This window comes from Neofelis nebulosa, chromosome 8 (genome assembly GCF_028018385.1).
Source record: "Neofelis nebulosa isolate mNeoNeb1 chromosome 8, mNeoNeb1.pri, whole genome shotgun sequence".
Taxonomy (NCBI): Eukaryota; Metazoa; Chordata; class Mammalia; order Carnivora; family Felidae; genus Neofelis; species Neofelis nebulosa.
The window spans coordinates 24,267,083-24,283,691 of record NC_080789.1 but is presented as its reverse complement, the minus strand read 5'-3'; positions in this window follow the sequence as shown (position 1 = coordinate 24,283,691).

Below are 16,609 nucleotides of genomic sequence, written 5' to 3'. Positions count from 1 at the left end.
TTGTCTTTCTGCCAGATTGTAGATGTCTCAAGGTTTTAAACATCACGTTTTATGGATGCCTGTGAATCTCATGGTTCCCAGCACCATTCTGGGCACCCACTAGACGCCTTAGGAAATAGCAACTCCTCCTTCTCCAACCTGCTTCCTGGGTAGGTTTTACGGTTTTCCCATTATTTTCTCTTCCCATGCAGATGCTATATTAAGTATTTGATGTATATTATCTTACAGAGTGCTTACAACCACTCTGAGGGAAATCTTATTATTTTCATTTTACAGATGCAGAAACAGATATTCAGTAGCTAGACCAAAAGTCACAAAGTGAGTAAGTGGCAGAGCTGAGCTCAGAACCCAGGTGTGCCTTCTTGACCCTTCTACCTCTAATTGCCGCCTTGCTGCCAGGTCAGAGGCACCGTGGTGTAAGTGTCGGTGGCCTTTCTCGCCAGTGGCCCTCAGTAAATGCCCTTGACCCTCGGAGCTCCAGCATTGGCTCTTGATCCCCCTCATGCAGAGGGGTGGAAAAGCCAAAGGGGAAGGTTGGAGAGGGCTGAGGGCTTGAGGTCAGATAGAAGGAGGGATCCCTCAGGCTCTGGAAGTACCTCTGACCTTTAGTCAATAGTGAAGTTAGATAGGAATTTGATGTCTGTAAATCAGCACATTCCTACAGCTCTGTGTTTTCTTGGTGTATTTTCCTCTATTTTCTTCTGTGGCAGACAGAATTCTAAGATGACCCACAAGAGTTCCACGCCCTCCCCCCGCCGCGGTGTATCTCTTCTGTTGCTATTGACCAAATGTTTCTGTCCTTCCCAAATTCACATGTTGAAACCCTAATCCTCAATATGATGATGTTAGGAGGTGGAATCTTTAGGTCATGAGGATGGAGCCCCTTATGATGGGATTGGTGCCCTTATTATAAGAGACACCAGAGAGATGATCTTCCTCTCTGTCATGTAAGGATAAAAGGCATCCATCTACAAACAAGAAAAAGGGCTCTCACTAGGAAGTGAATCAGCTAGCATAGTGATCTTGGACTTCCCAGCCTCCTGAACTGTGAGAAATAAATGTGGTTTTGTTTTGTTTCGTTTTGTTTTTAAGCCCCCCCAGACTATGGTATTTGTTACAGCAGCTCAAATGAAGACACCTGTATAATTTCCACCCCTGTGGATATGATAGGATATCACTCCCATTATTAGTTTCCTAATCAGTAGACTTTGAGTTACTCACAAAGGAGATTATTAGGGTGACTGATGTGATCAGGTGAGTTTTAAAAGAGAGAATGGTCATATGAGAGGATCTATGGAGGACACACACGGTGAGGACCAGAGTGTCCTCTAGGAGCTGACAGTGGTCCTTGGCTAATAGCTAGTAAGACAGTGGGTACCTCAGTGCTACAACCACAAGGAAAAGAATTCTGCCAACAACCCAAGGGAGTTTAGGATTGGATATTTCCCTAACAGGGCCTCCAGGTGGCACATTTTATGTTTCGTTACGTTATGTTTTGTTATGTTATGTTACATTATGTTACGTTATGTTATGTTACATTTTACCTTAATTCCAATATAGTTAACATACAGTGTCATATTAGTTTCAGATGTACAATACACTGATTCAACAATTCGATACATTACTCAGTGCTCATGATAAGTACACTCTTAATCCCCTTCACCTATTTCACCCACCCCATCCCCTCTGGTAACCATCAGTTTGGTCTCTATAGTTAAGAGTCTGTTTTTTTGTGTGTGTATTTATTTTTTCTTTGTTCATTTGTTCTGTTTTTTAAATTCTACATATGAGTGAAATCACATGGTATTTGTCTTTCTCTGACTTATTTCACTTAGCATTATACTCTCTAGATCTATGCATGTTGTTGCAAATGGCAAGATTTCATTCCTTTTTTTGGCTGAGTAATATCCCATTGTACATATATACACCACCTCTTCTTTATCCATTCATCTATTTATAGACACCTGGGCTTCTTCCATAATTTGGCTATTGTAAATAATGTTGAAATAAACATAGGGGTGTATATATCTTTTTGAATTAGTGTTTTCATTTTCTTTGGGTCATATGATCATTCTATTTTTAATCTTTTGAGGAACCTCCATACTGTTTTCCACAGGGACTGCACCAGTTCACATTCCCACAAACAGAGCACAAGGGTTCCTTTCTCTCCACATCCTCACCAACATCTGTTGTTTCTTGTGTTGCTTTTAGCCATTCGGACAGGTGTAGGGTGATATCTCATTGTGGTTTTGATTTGCATTTCCCTGATGATGAGCATCTTTTCATGTGTCTGCTGGCCATCTGTATATCTTCTTTGGAGAAATGTCTGTTCATGTCTTCTGCTCATTTTAATTGATTTTTGGGGTTTTTTTTTGGTGTTAAGTTGTATAAGTTCTTATATATCTTGGACACTAACCCTTTATCAGAGATATCATTTCTAAATTTCTTCTCCCATTCAGTAGGCTGTACCTTAGTTTTTTGTTTTTTGTTTTTTTTTATTTCCTTTGCTCTGCAGAAGGTTTCATTTTGATGTAGTCCCTATAGTTTATTTTTGCTTTTGTTTCCCTTGCCTCAGGAGACATACCTAGGAAAATGTTGTTGTAGCCAATGTCAGAGAAATTACTGCCTGTGCTCTCTTCTAGGATTTTTATGATTTCACATCTCACATTTAAGTCTTTAATCCATTTTGAGATCATTTTTGTATATGGTATAAGAAAGGGGTACAGTTTCATTCTTTTGCATGTAGCTGTCCAGTTTTCCCAGCATCTTTTGTTGAAGAGACTGTCTTTGCATATTCTTGCTTCCTTTGTTGAAGATTAATTGACATTATAATCATGGGTTTATTTTGGGGCTCTCTATTCTTTTCCATTGATCTGTGTGTCTATTTGTGTACCAGTCCTCTACTCTTGTGATTACTACAGCTTTGTAGTGTATCTTGAAATCTGGGATTGTGACACCTCCAGCTTTGTCCTTTTTCAGGATTGCTTTGGCTATTTGGGTCATTTGTGATTCCATACAAATTCTAAGATTCTTTGTTCTCATCTATGAAAAATGCTGTTGGTATTTTGATTGGAATTGCATTAAATCTGTAGATTGCTTTGAATAGTATGGACATTTTAACAATATTTATTCTTCCAATCCATGGGCATGGAATATCTTTCCATTTGTTTATATCATCTTCAGTTTCTTTCATCAATGTTTTATAATTTTCAGAGTACAGTTCTTTTGCCTCCTTTGTTAAGCTTATTCCTAGATATTTCATTATTTTGGTACAATTGTAAATGGATTGCTTTCTTAATTTCTCTTTCTGCTACTTTATTATTAGTATATAGAAATATAATGGCTTTCTGTATATTTATTTTGTATCCTGTGACCTTACTGAATTCACTTATCAGTTCTAGCAGTTTTTTGGTGGAGTACTTAGGGTTTTCTATATAGAGTATCAGGTCATCTGAAATGGTGAAAATTTTACCTTTTCCTCACCAATTTGGATACCTTTTATTTCTTTTTCTTGTCTGATTGCTGTGTCAGCCAATACCTGTAGTTCAGCTATGTGAGACCTTGACAGGAGGAACCAGTACCCAGATGTCCAATCCACAGAAACTATGAGATAATAAATGAGTGTTGTTTTTGGCTGCTAAGTTTATGGTAATTTGTTATGCAGCAGTGGAAGACTAATACAGCTCCCTGAAATTTATTTTAAAGAAAAAAATCATCCTCAGTGGCCCTAGGGAGGAAAAGGACCCTTCCTCTGTCTGGGTGCCATTTGAGGAGTTAAAACCCTAAAAAACCTTTTTAAAAAAGTAGAGAACGTTCTCATTTGTTGAGTATTTGTTTCTACAACCATGTGACTCCCTTCAGTGATATAAGTTATCATCTCTGATCAGTTCCTTTGAGGGGGAACGCTAAGAGAAAACTTTTTAGGGCCCTGAATCCACTGGGAACCCCTAACTACACCTACAAAAAGGGTAGGAGGTAGCTAACACCCAAAATGCCATTGGAAGCTTTTAATGAGGAGGATATGGGCTGGGGGGAGATCCCTGTGCAGACTCACCTCTCTTTTAATGAAAGAGACTCCATTGTATCTTGGGTAAGTGGTCAGTCCTTCAAAGATTCAAGGCCCTTCCCAGGAGGGAGGTTACCCTGAAGTTTCCACACCAGGCTCCAGCAATATTTGCCTCATGAGTGGCAGGGCTTTGTCCCTTCCATTACTTCCACCCTCCTCCAGGGGTCCAGGGCACAGTTTATACAATTGCTTTATTCATTAATCAAACTCTCATCCAGCTATTAATGTGAGGAAGTCTGTACCCTGCCTTGGGCCACCCAGGAATAAACCAATCCTCTTTTCTGTAGGAGGAGGATGGAGTCGATGTAGGCATAGACACCTAATAATAATAAACACCAGCATTTGGAGAAGGCCGAGCATGTTCTAGGAGCTGTGCTAAGAGCTCTGTATGCACAGTCTCATTCGTGCCACCCCACGTTCATCCCATTCAAATGTTCACTCCAAGAGCCTGGGTCCAATTTGATTGTCAGGGTATGTCTAGTGCCTGTACAGCGCTTGGAAAATAGCAGGGACCTCAAGGATACTTGCTGTGAGCGACCAAAATGAACAACGAATGCATATATGGTCATAACTGACAACCACGGCTTAGATATTCGTGTTATCACCGCTTTCTTGGATGAGGAGTCTGAGGTTCAGATAAGTTCAGAAAGTCGTCCCCTATGCCGAAGCCCAGTGTCCCTTACTCCTTAGCTCACGCTGCCATCTCCCTGGCTCCACAGGGGCACTCCGCATTGGCCCAGGCAGGCTGCTTGCCCGGCCTTGGCCTGGGGCGGCGAGACCGGCCTCGGGCGCCCTCTGTCGGCGCTCCGGTGGCGCTGCGGCCCACGGGCGGACGGGCAGGTGCGCGGACGAGGGAGGCGGGAAGCCACGCGCGGCGTGCGCGCGCAGGCCCCGACTCTCCGCCGTCCTCACGTGGTAGCTTCATAGTTGGGGTTGCCGCGCGCGCACCCGGCAGTGGGACCTGGCTATCACCGTGAGTTTCAAGGGCACTGCCCTGGGCCTCTTTAGGGAGTGCGCGTCGGGGGAGGAGGCGCACTTTGAGAAGGGGCTGGCCAAGGGGCCGGAGAACTTGAGTTAAGAATTGCGCCGGTAGGTTGGAACCACAAACAAGTGGAAGCTGGCTTGAGAGCCAGGTTCTAGTAACTCGGGCCCTTCGCTTCTCCCTGGGGAGGAGGAAGGAAGTGGGGTTTGAGAGTGAAGTTGCCTTTGGACAGAGGGCCAGAACCTGAGATGCAAGTGTGGCCCAGATTCACTGGAAGCCAGGAAGACCTTCTCTGCGTCCTTCTTCTCGAATCTTCGGTTCCAGTTCCACGTGGCAGCCCAAAGGCCACTCACTCAGATGGCACCAGGGAACCTGTTTGCTGAAGAGAATCACATCCCGCTGATACTTGGGTAGATTCTCCTCCACTCCCTACAGATAGTAGCTAAATTCTCTCCCTTCCCCGCGCATCAGTCTTACTCAGTCGCTCTCTCATTTCTTTCTCACCACTTTTTCAGAAAGACACAACACTCACCCACGTCCAAGGCAGATTTTGCCATCGAGATGTCTTCATTCTCATCTTTAGAAGTAGTGGCTTTTTTCTGGTTTTCCTGTTAAGTACTACTGAGTGTTTGTTTTTGACTCCCCCCACCCATAATTACATTCTTTGTGTGTGTGTGTGTGTGTATCAATCCTATTGACATTCCACACACACTAAGCCAACTTTATTAATTTCTGTTTCTAAAACAATAGCAGGAAATACTTATTTCCTCTCCCACTGGAATATATTCCCTAGATGGGGAAATAGAGCTCCATTTATTAATAATGAACTATAAAAAGACAGGTCAAAAGAAAAGTGAAGGAGAGGTGGTGAATTAGTCTGAGAAGATAGAATATGCATTGGCTAGTCTAGATGATTTGGTTCTGTCCCGGAGTGTTGGGAAATATGGTTTGAAGAGCGTAGGCTGTCTGCTTTCAGGCAGTTCACCAAAAGAGGTTTCAGGATATTGGACTTGGAACCACCGTTCTTTCTTTTTGTAATATTCAGCATGTTCCTAATCATTGTATTCCAGATATCGAACACAAGCTTTTAATCCCTTCTACCAAAATGTTTTGTGCCCATTTGAACATTTCTAAATTGAAATGCTAAATTAATATTCATTGAAAACTGGTTTGACACAAAGAAAGGAACATGGATGAAACCTTCTAAGCCTTCTTTGCATTTCCAAGTGCTGGTTCAATTCTTTAGGAAAGTCATTGTTACCGATTTAGGGACGATTTATTCAATTCCCAAGTGCCACCTCCAGAGGGCACAGCTGTCTCAAAATTTTTTTTTTCTTTTTCTTTTCAAATTCCGTTTTCTGTGTCAAGTAAGGGAGTCTTTAGTCTGTAATTGTGGTTTCTGGAACCCAAATGCAAAATATTTTTACCTAATACATTTTAATGTTCATTTAGCTGTTATGGTATTCTATTATTTTCAGCAATTATTTAACATTGATAAATAGGTGCTTATAAAGTGAAGAATTAAAACCAATATTAACTTGCCCCCCCTCCCCCGACTTAAAAATCTGTCTTAATTCTTTCTGGTTTTAAGTAATAACTCCAAACAGATCCAGGCATTTAAGCATTTAATTTTTTAAAATACCAAAAAGTTTATTTGCTGCAGCCTAACTTTGTATTCCCAAGAGATTGCTCTCAATGTCCCAAGTCCCCTTAAAAAAAACTGTGAAATATGCTGTATGTTTCATATAATACCATTTTGGGTTTAGTGCCCGATGTATTCTTGTAGAGTCCGCTATTATGTTCAGAGTAAATGCTTTGGAGGCTTTTTACTTCTGAAACTACACAAAACATCTGGAGGATTTATTTGCAACATCAAAATTTATGGCAACTTTTTATTTAAAAATGCTTTTATTCATCTGCAGAGGAGGGGAAGTTGACATGAATTCTCTCAGAAAAGAATAGGGTTATATTCTTCTAGAATGTACATTAAGTGATTCATTCTCTCCCCTCACCCCCCTTTGTCTCAGCTGTCTCTGCTGTGTTTAGTGTGAAATGGAATCCTGGGAAGCTTAAGAGGGAAAATTGAGGGTTCATGCAAATGATTTACATGCAGTAGTTCCCCCTTATCCACGTTTTTCCTTTCTGCAGTTTCAGTTACCTGCGGTCAGCTGTGTCCTGAGGCAGATGATGCTCCTTCTGATGAAATGTCAGAAGGTCAGCGGGAGCCTAGTGCTAAGTCGTAGCGCTTACGTCATTCACCTCACTTCATCTCATCACGTAGGCATTTTATCATCTCACATCATCACAAGAGGAAGAAGCGTGAGTACAGTGCAGGACAATAAAGTATTTTGTATGTGTGAGAGAGGGAGACCTCTAACTTTCATTACAGTATGTTGTGATAATTGTTTTACTTTATTAGTTGTTGCTGTTCATCTCTTACTGTGCCGATCATAGGTATGATGGGGAGGGGACTGCTGCATGTCTTTCCTATGTTTTCTTTCAAGCTTTCACTTGCAGCTTGCTTTGAGCTGCATAAGCTACGTTTCCTGTTTCTTTTCCTGTTCTTTTCTTCCCCTTGTTAACATTACACATAAGTAAACTGGCAAAAGAGTGCGAGAGGGACTGTAAGTATTTAAAACTGCTTGACGTCTATTTATATGAAGATGCTTTTTAGGTTTTTGGAAGCTTATTTCCATGTTGGCATGGAAAATTTTGGAAACTAATACAGGATAGGTGTTAAAAGTGTTTAACTTTCATGTTTGCTCTGTATAAAATGGGAAAGAGAGCAGCCACCCAACAGTGTGTTCTGTAAGACACCATGCTTGGGAAGTGGTATCAGCTGAATATGTGGAAGAGTCCAGAGAGGCCTTGATGAAATGTCCCTGAAGTCAGATTAAGCCACGGACGAGCCACTCAAGGCCAATATGTACAGCACAGAAGTATTATTAGCAAATCCATGCATTATCCCTCTTCTATTTCAATTAAAAAAACCAAAGGTTAGTTTAAGGATTTATTCCTCAGCCTTGTGTGTTAGTTTTGTCTCCCCAGTGAGAGAGAAGATGGTGAAGAACCACGTCTGATAGATTTTTTTTTTTCTATTCCATCATAGTAACTAGTCTAACGTTCGACCACAAAGGCCTTCCCCAAAGAGTTATCAATTAATTGTTAGCCTGCAGAATTGTTGACTGGGATCTGCTCTCAGGTTAGAGAATGCCAGACTTAAAAGTTGAGGACGTTTGTGAAATTCAGAGAGCTCTTTCTCCATGAGGTTTAAGGCACTCTCAGTGTTTCCTTAGGTCAGTGGATGTGCTACTGTTATCTGATAGGTGATTTTCAAGAAATTTATCGTATTTGGGATTTTTGGTGCTGCCATTCTTTTAAAAAATTTTATTTAAATCCAAGTTAGTTAACATACAGTGTAATAACAGTTTCAGGAATAGGATTTAGTGATTCATTGCTTGCATATAACATCCAGTGCTCATCCCAGCAAGTGCCCTCCTTAATGCCATCATCCATTTAGCCCATCCCCCAATGACCTCCCCTCCAGCAACCCTCAGTTTGTTCTCTGTATTTAAGAGTCTCTTTTGGTTTGCCTCTCTCTCTGTTTGTATCTTATTTGATTTTTCCTTCCCCTCCCCTATGTTCATCTGTTTTGTTGCTTAAATTCTACATATGAGTGAAATCATAAGGTATTTGTCTTTCTCTGACTGACTTATTTCACTTAGCATAATATCCTCTGGTTCCATCCATGTTGTTGCAAATGGCAAGATTTCATTCTTTCTGATTGCTGAGTAATATTCTGTTGTGTATATACACTACCTCTTCTTTATCCATCCACCAATCAGTGGGCATTTGGGCTCTTTCCATACTTTGGCTGTTGTTGATAGTGCTTTTATAAACTTGGGGTGCATGTGCCCCTTCGAATCAGCATTTTTGTATCCTTTGATGGTATAGCTGAGGAGCCGAAGTGGGAGCTCCAGGTGGCTACCCCTTCCCTCTCTTTTTTTTTTTTATGAACAAAAATGTGTAGAGCATTTTTATTAATGATAGCCAAAAACTGGAAACAAGTCAGATGCTCATTAACAGAAAACAACATACTCTAATATACTTATACAATGGACTATTAGCTTAAAAACAGAACTACTGATGAGTGTAGCAACATGGTTGGATCTCAAAACATTAGTTGAAAGGAAGTCAGACACAAAATAATGCATATCATATGACTGCATTTATATGAAGAATGGCATTCTTAGGTAATAACTCTGAGAATGGTATGGTGGAAAGGATTCAAAAGGTGAAGTTACATAGAATACTTGAAATGGAAGAATCAGGAAACCATCTCAGCAGGACAGAGGTGACTATAATAAAAATGTTTTCCTCTTAACTGTCTCCCCATTCATATATCATAGAATATCACATACTCGTCTGTAAATGTTAACTGTTCTGTATGAGATCTGTGCCATTGACGTCGAATGAAGTATAAGAGACTTGAAAAGTAGCCATCTCCTGTCAGTGGTTGTGTTTCAGTGAGGCTATCAGGCATGTGCTTGTGGGACCTTGAACCTTAGAGGGAGGTTTTGTTAGGTGACGTCTAATGGTCACCTGCCAGTGAAAATGCTATGTGATTCTGCGTTGGGTTTACATTACACTTGTTTTGTTAGAATCAAAGACAGTTTTGTAAATGCCGAAGCATTGTAAAGAAATGAGAGATGAAGACCGATAAACTGAGAGCGTGGCATCGTTAGATTAAAGGTGTGTCATTCTCACACAGGGTCCCATTTCTAGTCCTGTTAGCCTACAGATATGCGTTAATTGCATGAGTAGTTCAGATTTTCCGTTTCTGACAGTTGAGACTAGTTTGAAATATTTATAATTCTAATGCAATTAGAAATGCATTTAAAGGGGCGCCTGGGTGGCGCAGTCGGTTAAGCGTCCGACTTCAGCCAGGTCACGATCTCGCGGTCCGTGAGTTCGAGCCCCGCGTCAGGCTCTGGGCTGATGGCTCAGAGCCTGGAGCCTGTTTCCGCTTCTGTGTCTCCCTCTCTCTCTGCCCCTCCCCCGTTCATGCTCTGTCTCTCTCTGTCCCAAAAATAAATAAAAAACGTTGAAAAAAAATTAAAAAAAAAAAAAAAAAAAAAGAAATGCATTTAAAGAGCTAATGTTATTTGTAAGAATTTAGAAGCCAGTCCCTTCGTGAAATAAATGGACCCTTGGTAAAGTGAATCATAACCTAATTTTGAAAGTGTGGATGTTCTTCTGTTGGCTTTGGTTGAAGTCTGTCAGAACTTTCAGAAGAATTCTGGGTGTGATTGCAGAACTCATCTGTTCTTATTGTATGCCTTAGTTCGGGATCTCTATTACAATTTTTCTTCTCACAGCGACCTTCACAGTCTTCAAAGATGAGTCATTTATTTAAAAAAAAAAAAAAAAGGTCAGTAATCTAACAGTTCTCATTTTCCCCTTCGCATCAAAGTATCCCCTGGCTAACTGCACATCCATGTAGATGAGTGAATTCCTAGTCAGCGGCAGTGTTGCAGGGGAAGTGAGACGCATTACTGGGCTCAGTAAACATTCAGCCAGTAGTACTGTCACTGTCCCTTGGTTATGTGAGGTGATTTTTCAGTCCATTGGAGTCATGGGCTGACGTCATGCAATCAGCGCCTAAAAGCCAGGACAGTACCATGGCGCAGTGTAAGTGGCCTCCTGGTGGCGCTAGAAGGACACTTGGTGTACATAGAAGGGTCGCATGTTTGGTAGGCAGAAAAGATAGAGGGTGCTCTCATCACCAGACACACTGTGCCCTTTCAAAGTCTGTGTGATTACATTTGCCGTGATGTGGACGGGTTCCTACAATTTGTCTTGAGTCTCAGAAAATGGTTTGGGGCTGGGTGCACATTCTGTTGTTTGTTAATTCCTGAGGTGACACTTTTTAAGTCCCAATGTTTGATGTTCCACGGTCCCAGAAAGAATGATTTTTGACTCTTTGATCCTATAAGAAAAATCCAGTTGTTTTCTCTCTTGCAGTTCATGCCGATGGCTTTTGTTCCCTCATCGTTTTAGCAGATATTTCCTTTCTCAAGTGAGAGTCGTGGTAGGGGGATGTCTGTGAAGATACTGTGACAATATAAATAACAAGCTGGTGAAATTACAAATATAGCAGAGTGATTCTTAAGAGCAAAGACTGGTTATGGTTATCAAGCTGGAGGACTGTTTTGCATGGTCCAGGGCTTTTTTTAATGTCATGTCTGCAGCATTTCTTACTTTTAAAACCGTCCTCTGCTTGCTAAGAAGAGAAAACACAGGCTAAGGGATAAAATGCTCTGGACACGTTTCATTGAGTTCTGTTCCCAACCCCCCCCCCCCCCCCCCCCCCCCCCGGTCCTCCTGGTGGTTTTCGACCTCTCCATTTCTCTAATAATGTTACTTGGAGAATTAAAGACAACCTGAAAAAGCAAAACAATGGCAAGGAAGAAGGGCAGCGACAATAATAATGGACTGAATTCTCTAGACTATTCACAGAATGGCAGCAAAGACAAAGAACTTTTTTCTTCTTTATAAAAGCTGCCCTTCCCTTTTTTTCCCTTTCAGACCTTTTTCTTCCCATTCTTGGCTTCCTTGCAGCTTTCAGCGTCTTATCATGAATGGCTATTTTAACTTCTCCTTTTTATTAATAAATAAGATGATGTTACTGTTGCTAATTTACTGTTTGGAAAGTAGAAGCTTTCACATGGCACTCTTGGAGGTATTATAGTAATTGAATTTCAAGACTTCTCTTTTTCTTTCTTCACCCATTGAATCTGATTTTTCTCCTAGCCAAAGGGTTTGGCCTATTCTTTAGTGCTGTTTTTGTTGTTGTTGTTGTTGTTGTTGTTTTGTTTTTTGTTTTTTTAATAAGGATAATTGTTCTACAAATGTAGCTTTAAAAAATCATGTTTCTGGGTGAAAAACAACCACCCTGAACTAAAAACCAAACCAAATTATACCAGAACAGACTCACAGAGTCTGACATCAAGGGGGGAGAAGGGAGAAATGCTAATGCCCCCCAAGTAATCAGTTTGGGCCATTTCAGTGCTAAATGACAGGATCAAGAAGAAAAATTTTGAAATTGATTTTTAAGACTGTCTGAAAAAGGAGGCTGAAATGAATATTAAGTGATTTCTTTGGGGCTGTCAGAAATAATAATGGCAGAAGAGACAAGCCCAGACTTGCTGCTGATGGTAGGATCAGGGAATTTAGAGTCAGTGCAAATTGGAGATGAAGTTCTGCACTCCAATCTTTAAGAAATGGTAATGAACAGGAGGGAGAGGAAGCAGCAAAGGAACTTAATATGAGTAGGTACGGGCTGGAAAGGGGAGAGGAAAAGGCACGGCATTACACGTGGGAGTGTTAGGAAAGAGGCACCGTGATGGATGTGCTGCGCTCTGGATTCCATGAGGATTCTCTCCCCTTTTCTGGGAGAATGTGCCACACGGGGTGTGCTAGCAGTGGAGACGGATTTGTCTGGACATCTCCATCCTCTCTCCTTCCCCCCTTCCTGCCAGCAGCCATATACATCTATCTATCAGTTGGCTGGTTGGAGTGGGGCTCCGGGCTGGCTGTGGAACAAGCCCATATGGCATGAGGATTGGATTCATGTCTTTGGTCTCATTAGCACCATGTTGGAACCAACAGAGTTAACTGACTAATTAATACAGAGATGCGTTGGGTGTTTTCTGGGATTTGGAATCAGTTTCCCTTAAATTAGCCATGTCAATTACCACAAGTCCATAGATACCAAGAGTTGGAAAAAGATCTGGCAGGATTTAAAAACAGATAGGGAAACATGGAGCATTTCAATGAAAATGAGAACACCCACTTTACTCGGATTGTGCTTTTGCAGGAAATGAATGCACAGCATTGTGAGGGACTAGTGCACCATTCTGATGGACTGCTTTTCCTACAGTCTGTTTTTGGAATTGTATTAAATTCCAGCTTCTTTTTCTTGTTCTCTGAATACATGGGCTAGAAAACAGTCTTCTTCAACTTTCTGCTTACCGGTGTTGAAATGGACTGCAAGCATTAATTCTCTTATCTTTGGGGAATAGTATCCTGACTTCCTTTTGGGAGACTTACCTACCTTGCCTTTGTCTTCTGGGATTTTATTTTACATCAAGGGAGTGGCCTTTCCTAAGTCATCAGATGGACAGTTTTGTGATTCAGTCTAAGCCATTTCTCAGCTGGGGATGATTTTGCCTCCAGGGTTGGGGGTGGGGGGCATTTGGCAATGTCTGGAGAACTTGTCGTCACAACTAGGTAATGCTACTGGCATCTAGTGTGTAGAGGCCAGAGATGCTGCCAGGTATTCTACAAAGCACAGGACAGTTCCTCTCCAACAAAGAATTATTGGTCCAAAATGTCAGTTATGCAGAGGTTGAGAAACCTTGATATAAGCCAAGTGGAATTGACCTTTTGAGACTCTGTTAAATCAGTGATGTGGTCTAAGCAACACCCTCATGACTAGGGTATTGACCGGGACTCTTTCATTCCAGTAGCAGTTCCCAGTTAAGACTATCCAGTTGTTCTTGTTCGCTAGACGTCAAGCCTTTCTAGCCTTCTACTTTTTTCTGTGCTGCATCTCCTCTGGGACATCTACTCTGGGACTCCTATACTCTTTTGATACAGCGTTTCTCTGCTTCAGTTAGCCTGAGTCATTTTCCATTGTTTGCAATTAAAGAACTCTGAACTGATGTGGAAGGGCTGACAGTTGTTTAGATACGTGTGTTGTCAAGTGATACCTCATAACTAGATGGTGCCTTACAAATCCTCCTTATGGTTATTAAATAGCTATGTGGTAGTTGGGGGTCAAGTTAGAGCAAGCAGAAGCTGTGGAACAGAGAACCCCGTACATTTGAGGGGTTTTGTGCTGACCTATCATTGCAATGGTAAGGAGAATCAGCATGCCAACAAAGAGCTTGAGAACTCACGCCCAAGCAGAGAAAGTTTTCCAAGACAGCAGGGCATCTATGGCAGCAGATCAGTGCAAATACAAAGAATAGAGACCTAGTATTTTTAAAACGATGACTGCCTTTGACCTCCTTGGGTACCATATGCAGTGTAGAAGCCACGAGCTGCAGATGAATGATTTCTTTTTAGAAAAATCATTCTTCTCATTTCAAGCTTCATTTAAAATAACGAAAGCATAGATGGCCGTACCTTAATCACAGGCATAGGAGTTTTCTTCAAAGATTTTAAAACTCAGGGCTGATGCTGGTATGGTGCTGTATGCCATTAAATAGGAACAAATGTTTTCAATTTAAGGCGATCCAGGGAACAGAGTCTCTTGATTGCAGAGGCTGGGATAGGCCAGTGTGGATAGCTGCCTGGGCCTGTGTAGCTGTTGGTAACCTTCAAGGCTGCCCCGTAAAAGATCTGTTTTCTTGGAAGTTCCTCTTTCACTATGTGCATGGGTTGGAATATGTTAATCTGTTCTTCAGTGAACAAAATTATAAAAATATGTGCGCATACAAATAGAAGACTCATGTTGGAGATCTCATGAGGTTCATTGTACTTCTCAGAGAGAGTTTCTTTTTTTAAGATGCCAGCAAAATGCCATGGTATTTTATTTTTGTCTCCGGTAAATTACTCTGGAAACTTAAACAAATTAAATGTCCTGTTTTGTGTTTCTGAGACACACGGGGGAAACTCAGTCTCCCCAATCTGCTGCTCCAGTGGGAAGAAAGATGTGTGTGTAATCACCTTTTTGAAACAGTTATGCATATGCTGGGGTAAAGGGAGGGCACACGGGCCACTCAGTATGACTGGAATTGCAAGCAATTGTGTTTATTCTCTAAAGCAGAGGAAAACAAAAGTAAACTGTTTGGAGGGGTGTGTGTGTGCGTGCACGTGCATGTGTTATGCTGTAAGATGAGGAATCCTTTCTGTTGCTTTTTATACTTTAAGAATTGATTTCTAATACAGTATATGTTAGTAATATTTAATTAAAATCATTGTTGAAGCCATTTGAAAATAAATTTAAAATAAATCTTAATGAAAGTAATAATGACCATCATTCAAATGGATGACAATAAGAAATTAGCAACTAGAATTTAGAATATCATCTATCCTGCCTTTGGAATTTCAATAAAAACCTAAAAAAAAATAAAAGAGCTCTGTTTTTCTTGAGTTGCCAGTCACTAAAAAGCATTTAACTTTGTTTCCTGTGTTGGTAAATGGAAACAGCTCTGAGATATGATCCCTCCCTCCCCCGCGTCTCCGAACCACGTGTGGAAGCACATACTGGATTTCTCCAGTATCTAAGGACTGCTTCCTTCAATACCTTCCTGCTAGGAAGAGTGGAACAGTCTGGAAGCCTGTGCCCCTGGGCCTGAGTGATAAAATTAGCCAAAGTGGCTAATTTTAGTTCTTCTCCCCTTCAACAGGATCTTCTAGACAATAGGAACTGTCTGGCTTGGTTACTTTTCATGAAAACATCTCAACTCCCCAGCAGCTTGAACTCTCAGTTGAAATATTACATTTAAAGGCCATACAGAACCCAAATGAATGGATGATTGCAGCACCTTTCAAATGTCACTTAAAAAAAATCTATAGAGTGAAGGTTCAGGTCCTTTGGGAGGGAGTAGAAATGAATTGTCACTGTATCCTCCCTTTGCTTAGGTGTTGGCTGTCTTCCCCCTCTTCCTCATTTCTCTGCTCTCTCTGCATTTCCATCCCCCCTCACCTCCTCCCACACACGCCTGAACCGTATGAAATTCTGGTTTGGGTGTATGCCCTGAAGGCTGAACTATGCAAGAAGCGTCATCTGCGGAGGTGTTTCCTTTCAGAATGTCATTGTTTAACTTCAGGGTCCTGTTATTCTTGTGTGAATGAAATGTCAGAAATGAATTTCACCGTGTAATTTCCCTGGAATTGACAGGACTTTGCCATCTGTCATTGGATCGTGGTTTTACCTTTGGTTTCCTGCCCTGTGTAGGGTTCTGACCTATCCCTTTGAGTCCCGGTAATTTTACCTCTCAATACATAGCCTTTGATGGAGGTCTCTGCTGCCAGGTGTGACTTTTGTAACTTTAAGGTATGGAGTGGTTTCTCCCACAGGCTTTGCTTGTTATTATTTTTAAAACCTCAAGTGTCATAAATCCTGTCAGTTGAACATGTTGATTGGCGATTAATCCCGGGTGTATTATCTATTTTTGTTCTCAGTCTTTGCTGATGAGGAGGGTCCACATTCCCCAAAAGTCTCAGCTTTGCTTTTTGAAATGTAAGACTGAGTTCTGTGAGCTCAAAGAGGTGGTTTGGGGGGAAGAATTAGGTAGGAAGAGGGAGAAAAATGTAATGGCTTTCATAAAGAACCCAAGTTTAATTGGAAGGAAGGAAAACTGAAGTTTTCATTCCCGACGAAGTGAAGATTTTGAAAAATCCTACTGCTCTGAAGTCAGAAGCTGGGTTTTATAAAGTACAAGCAGATGGTTTTTGAACTGAACGTTAAAGCTCTGCTGTCAGAGTTGACAAGTTCCTGAATTCAATTTTCAAACTAAAACTTAGAAAACTGAGGGTCTCCTCACTAG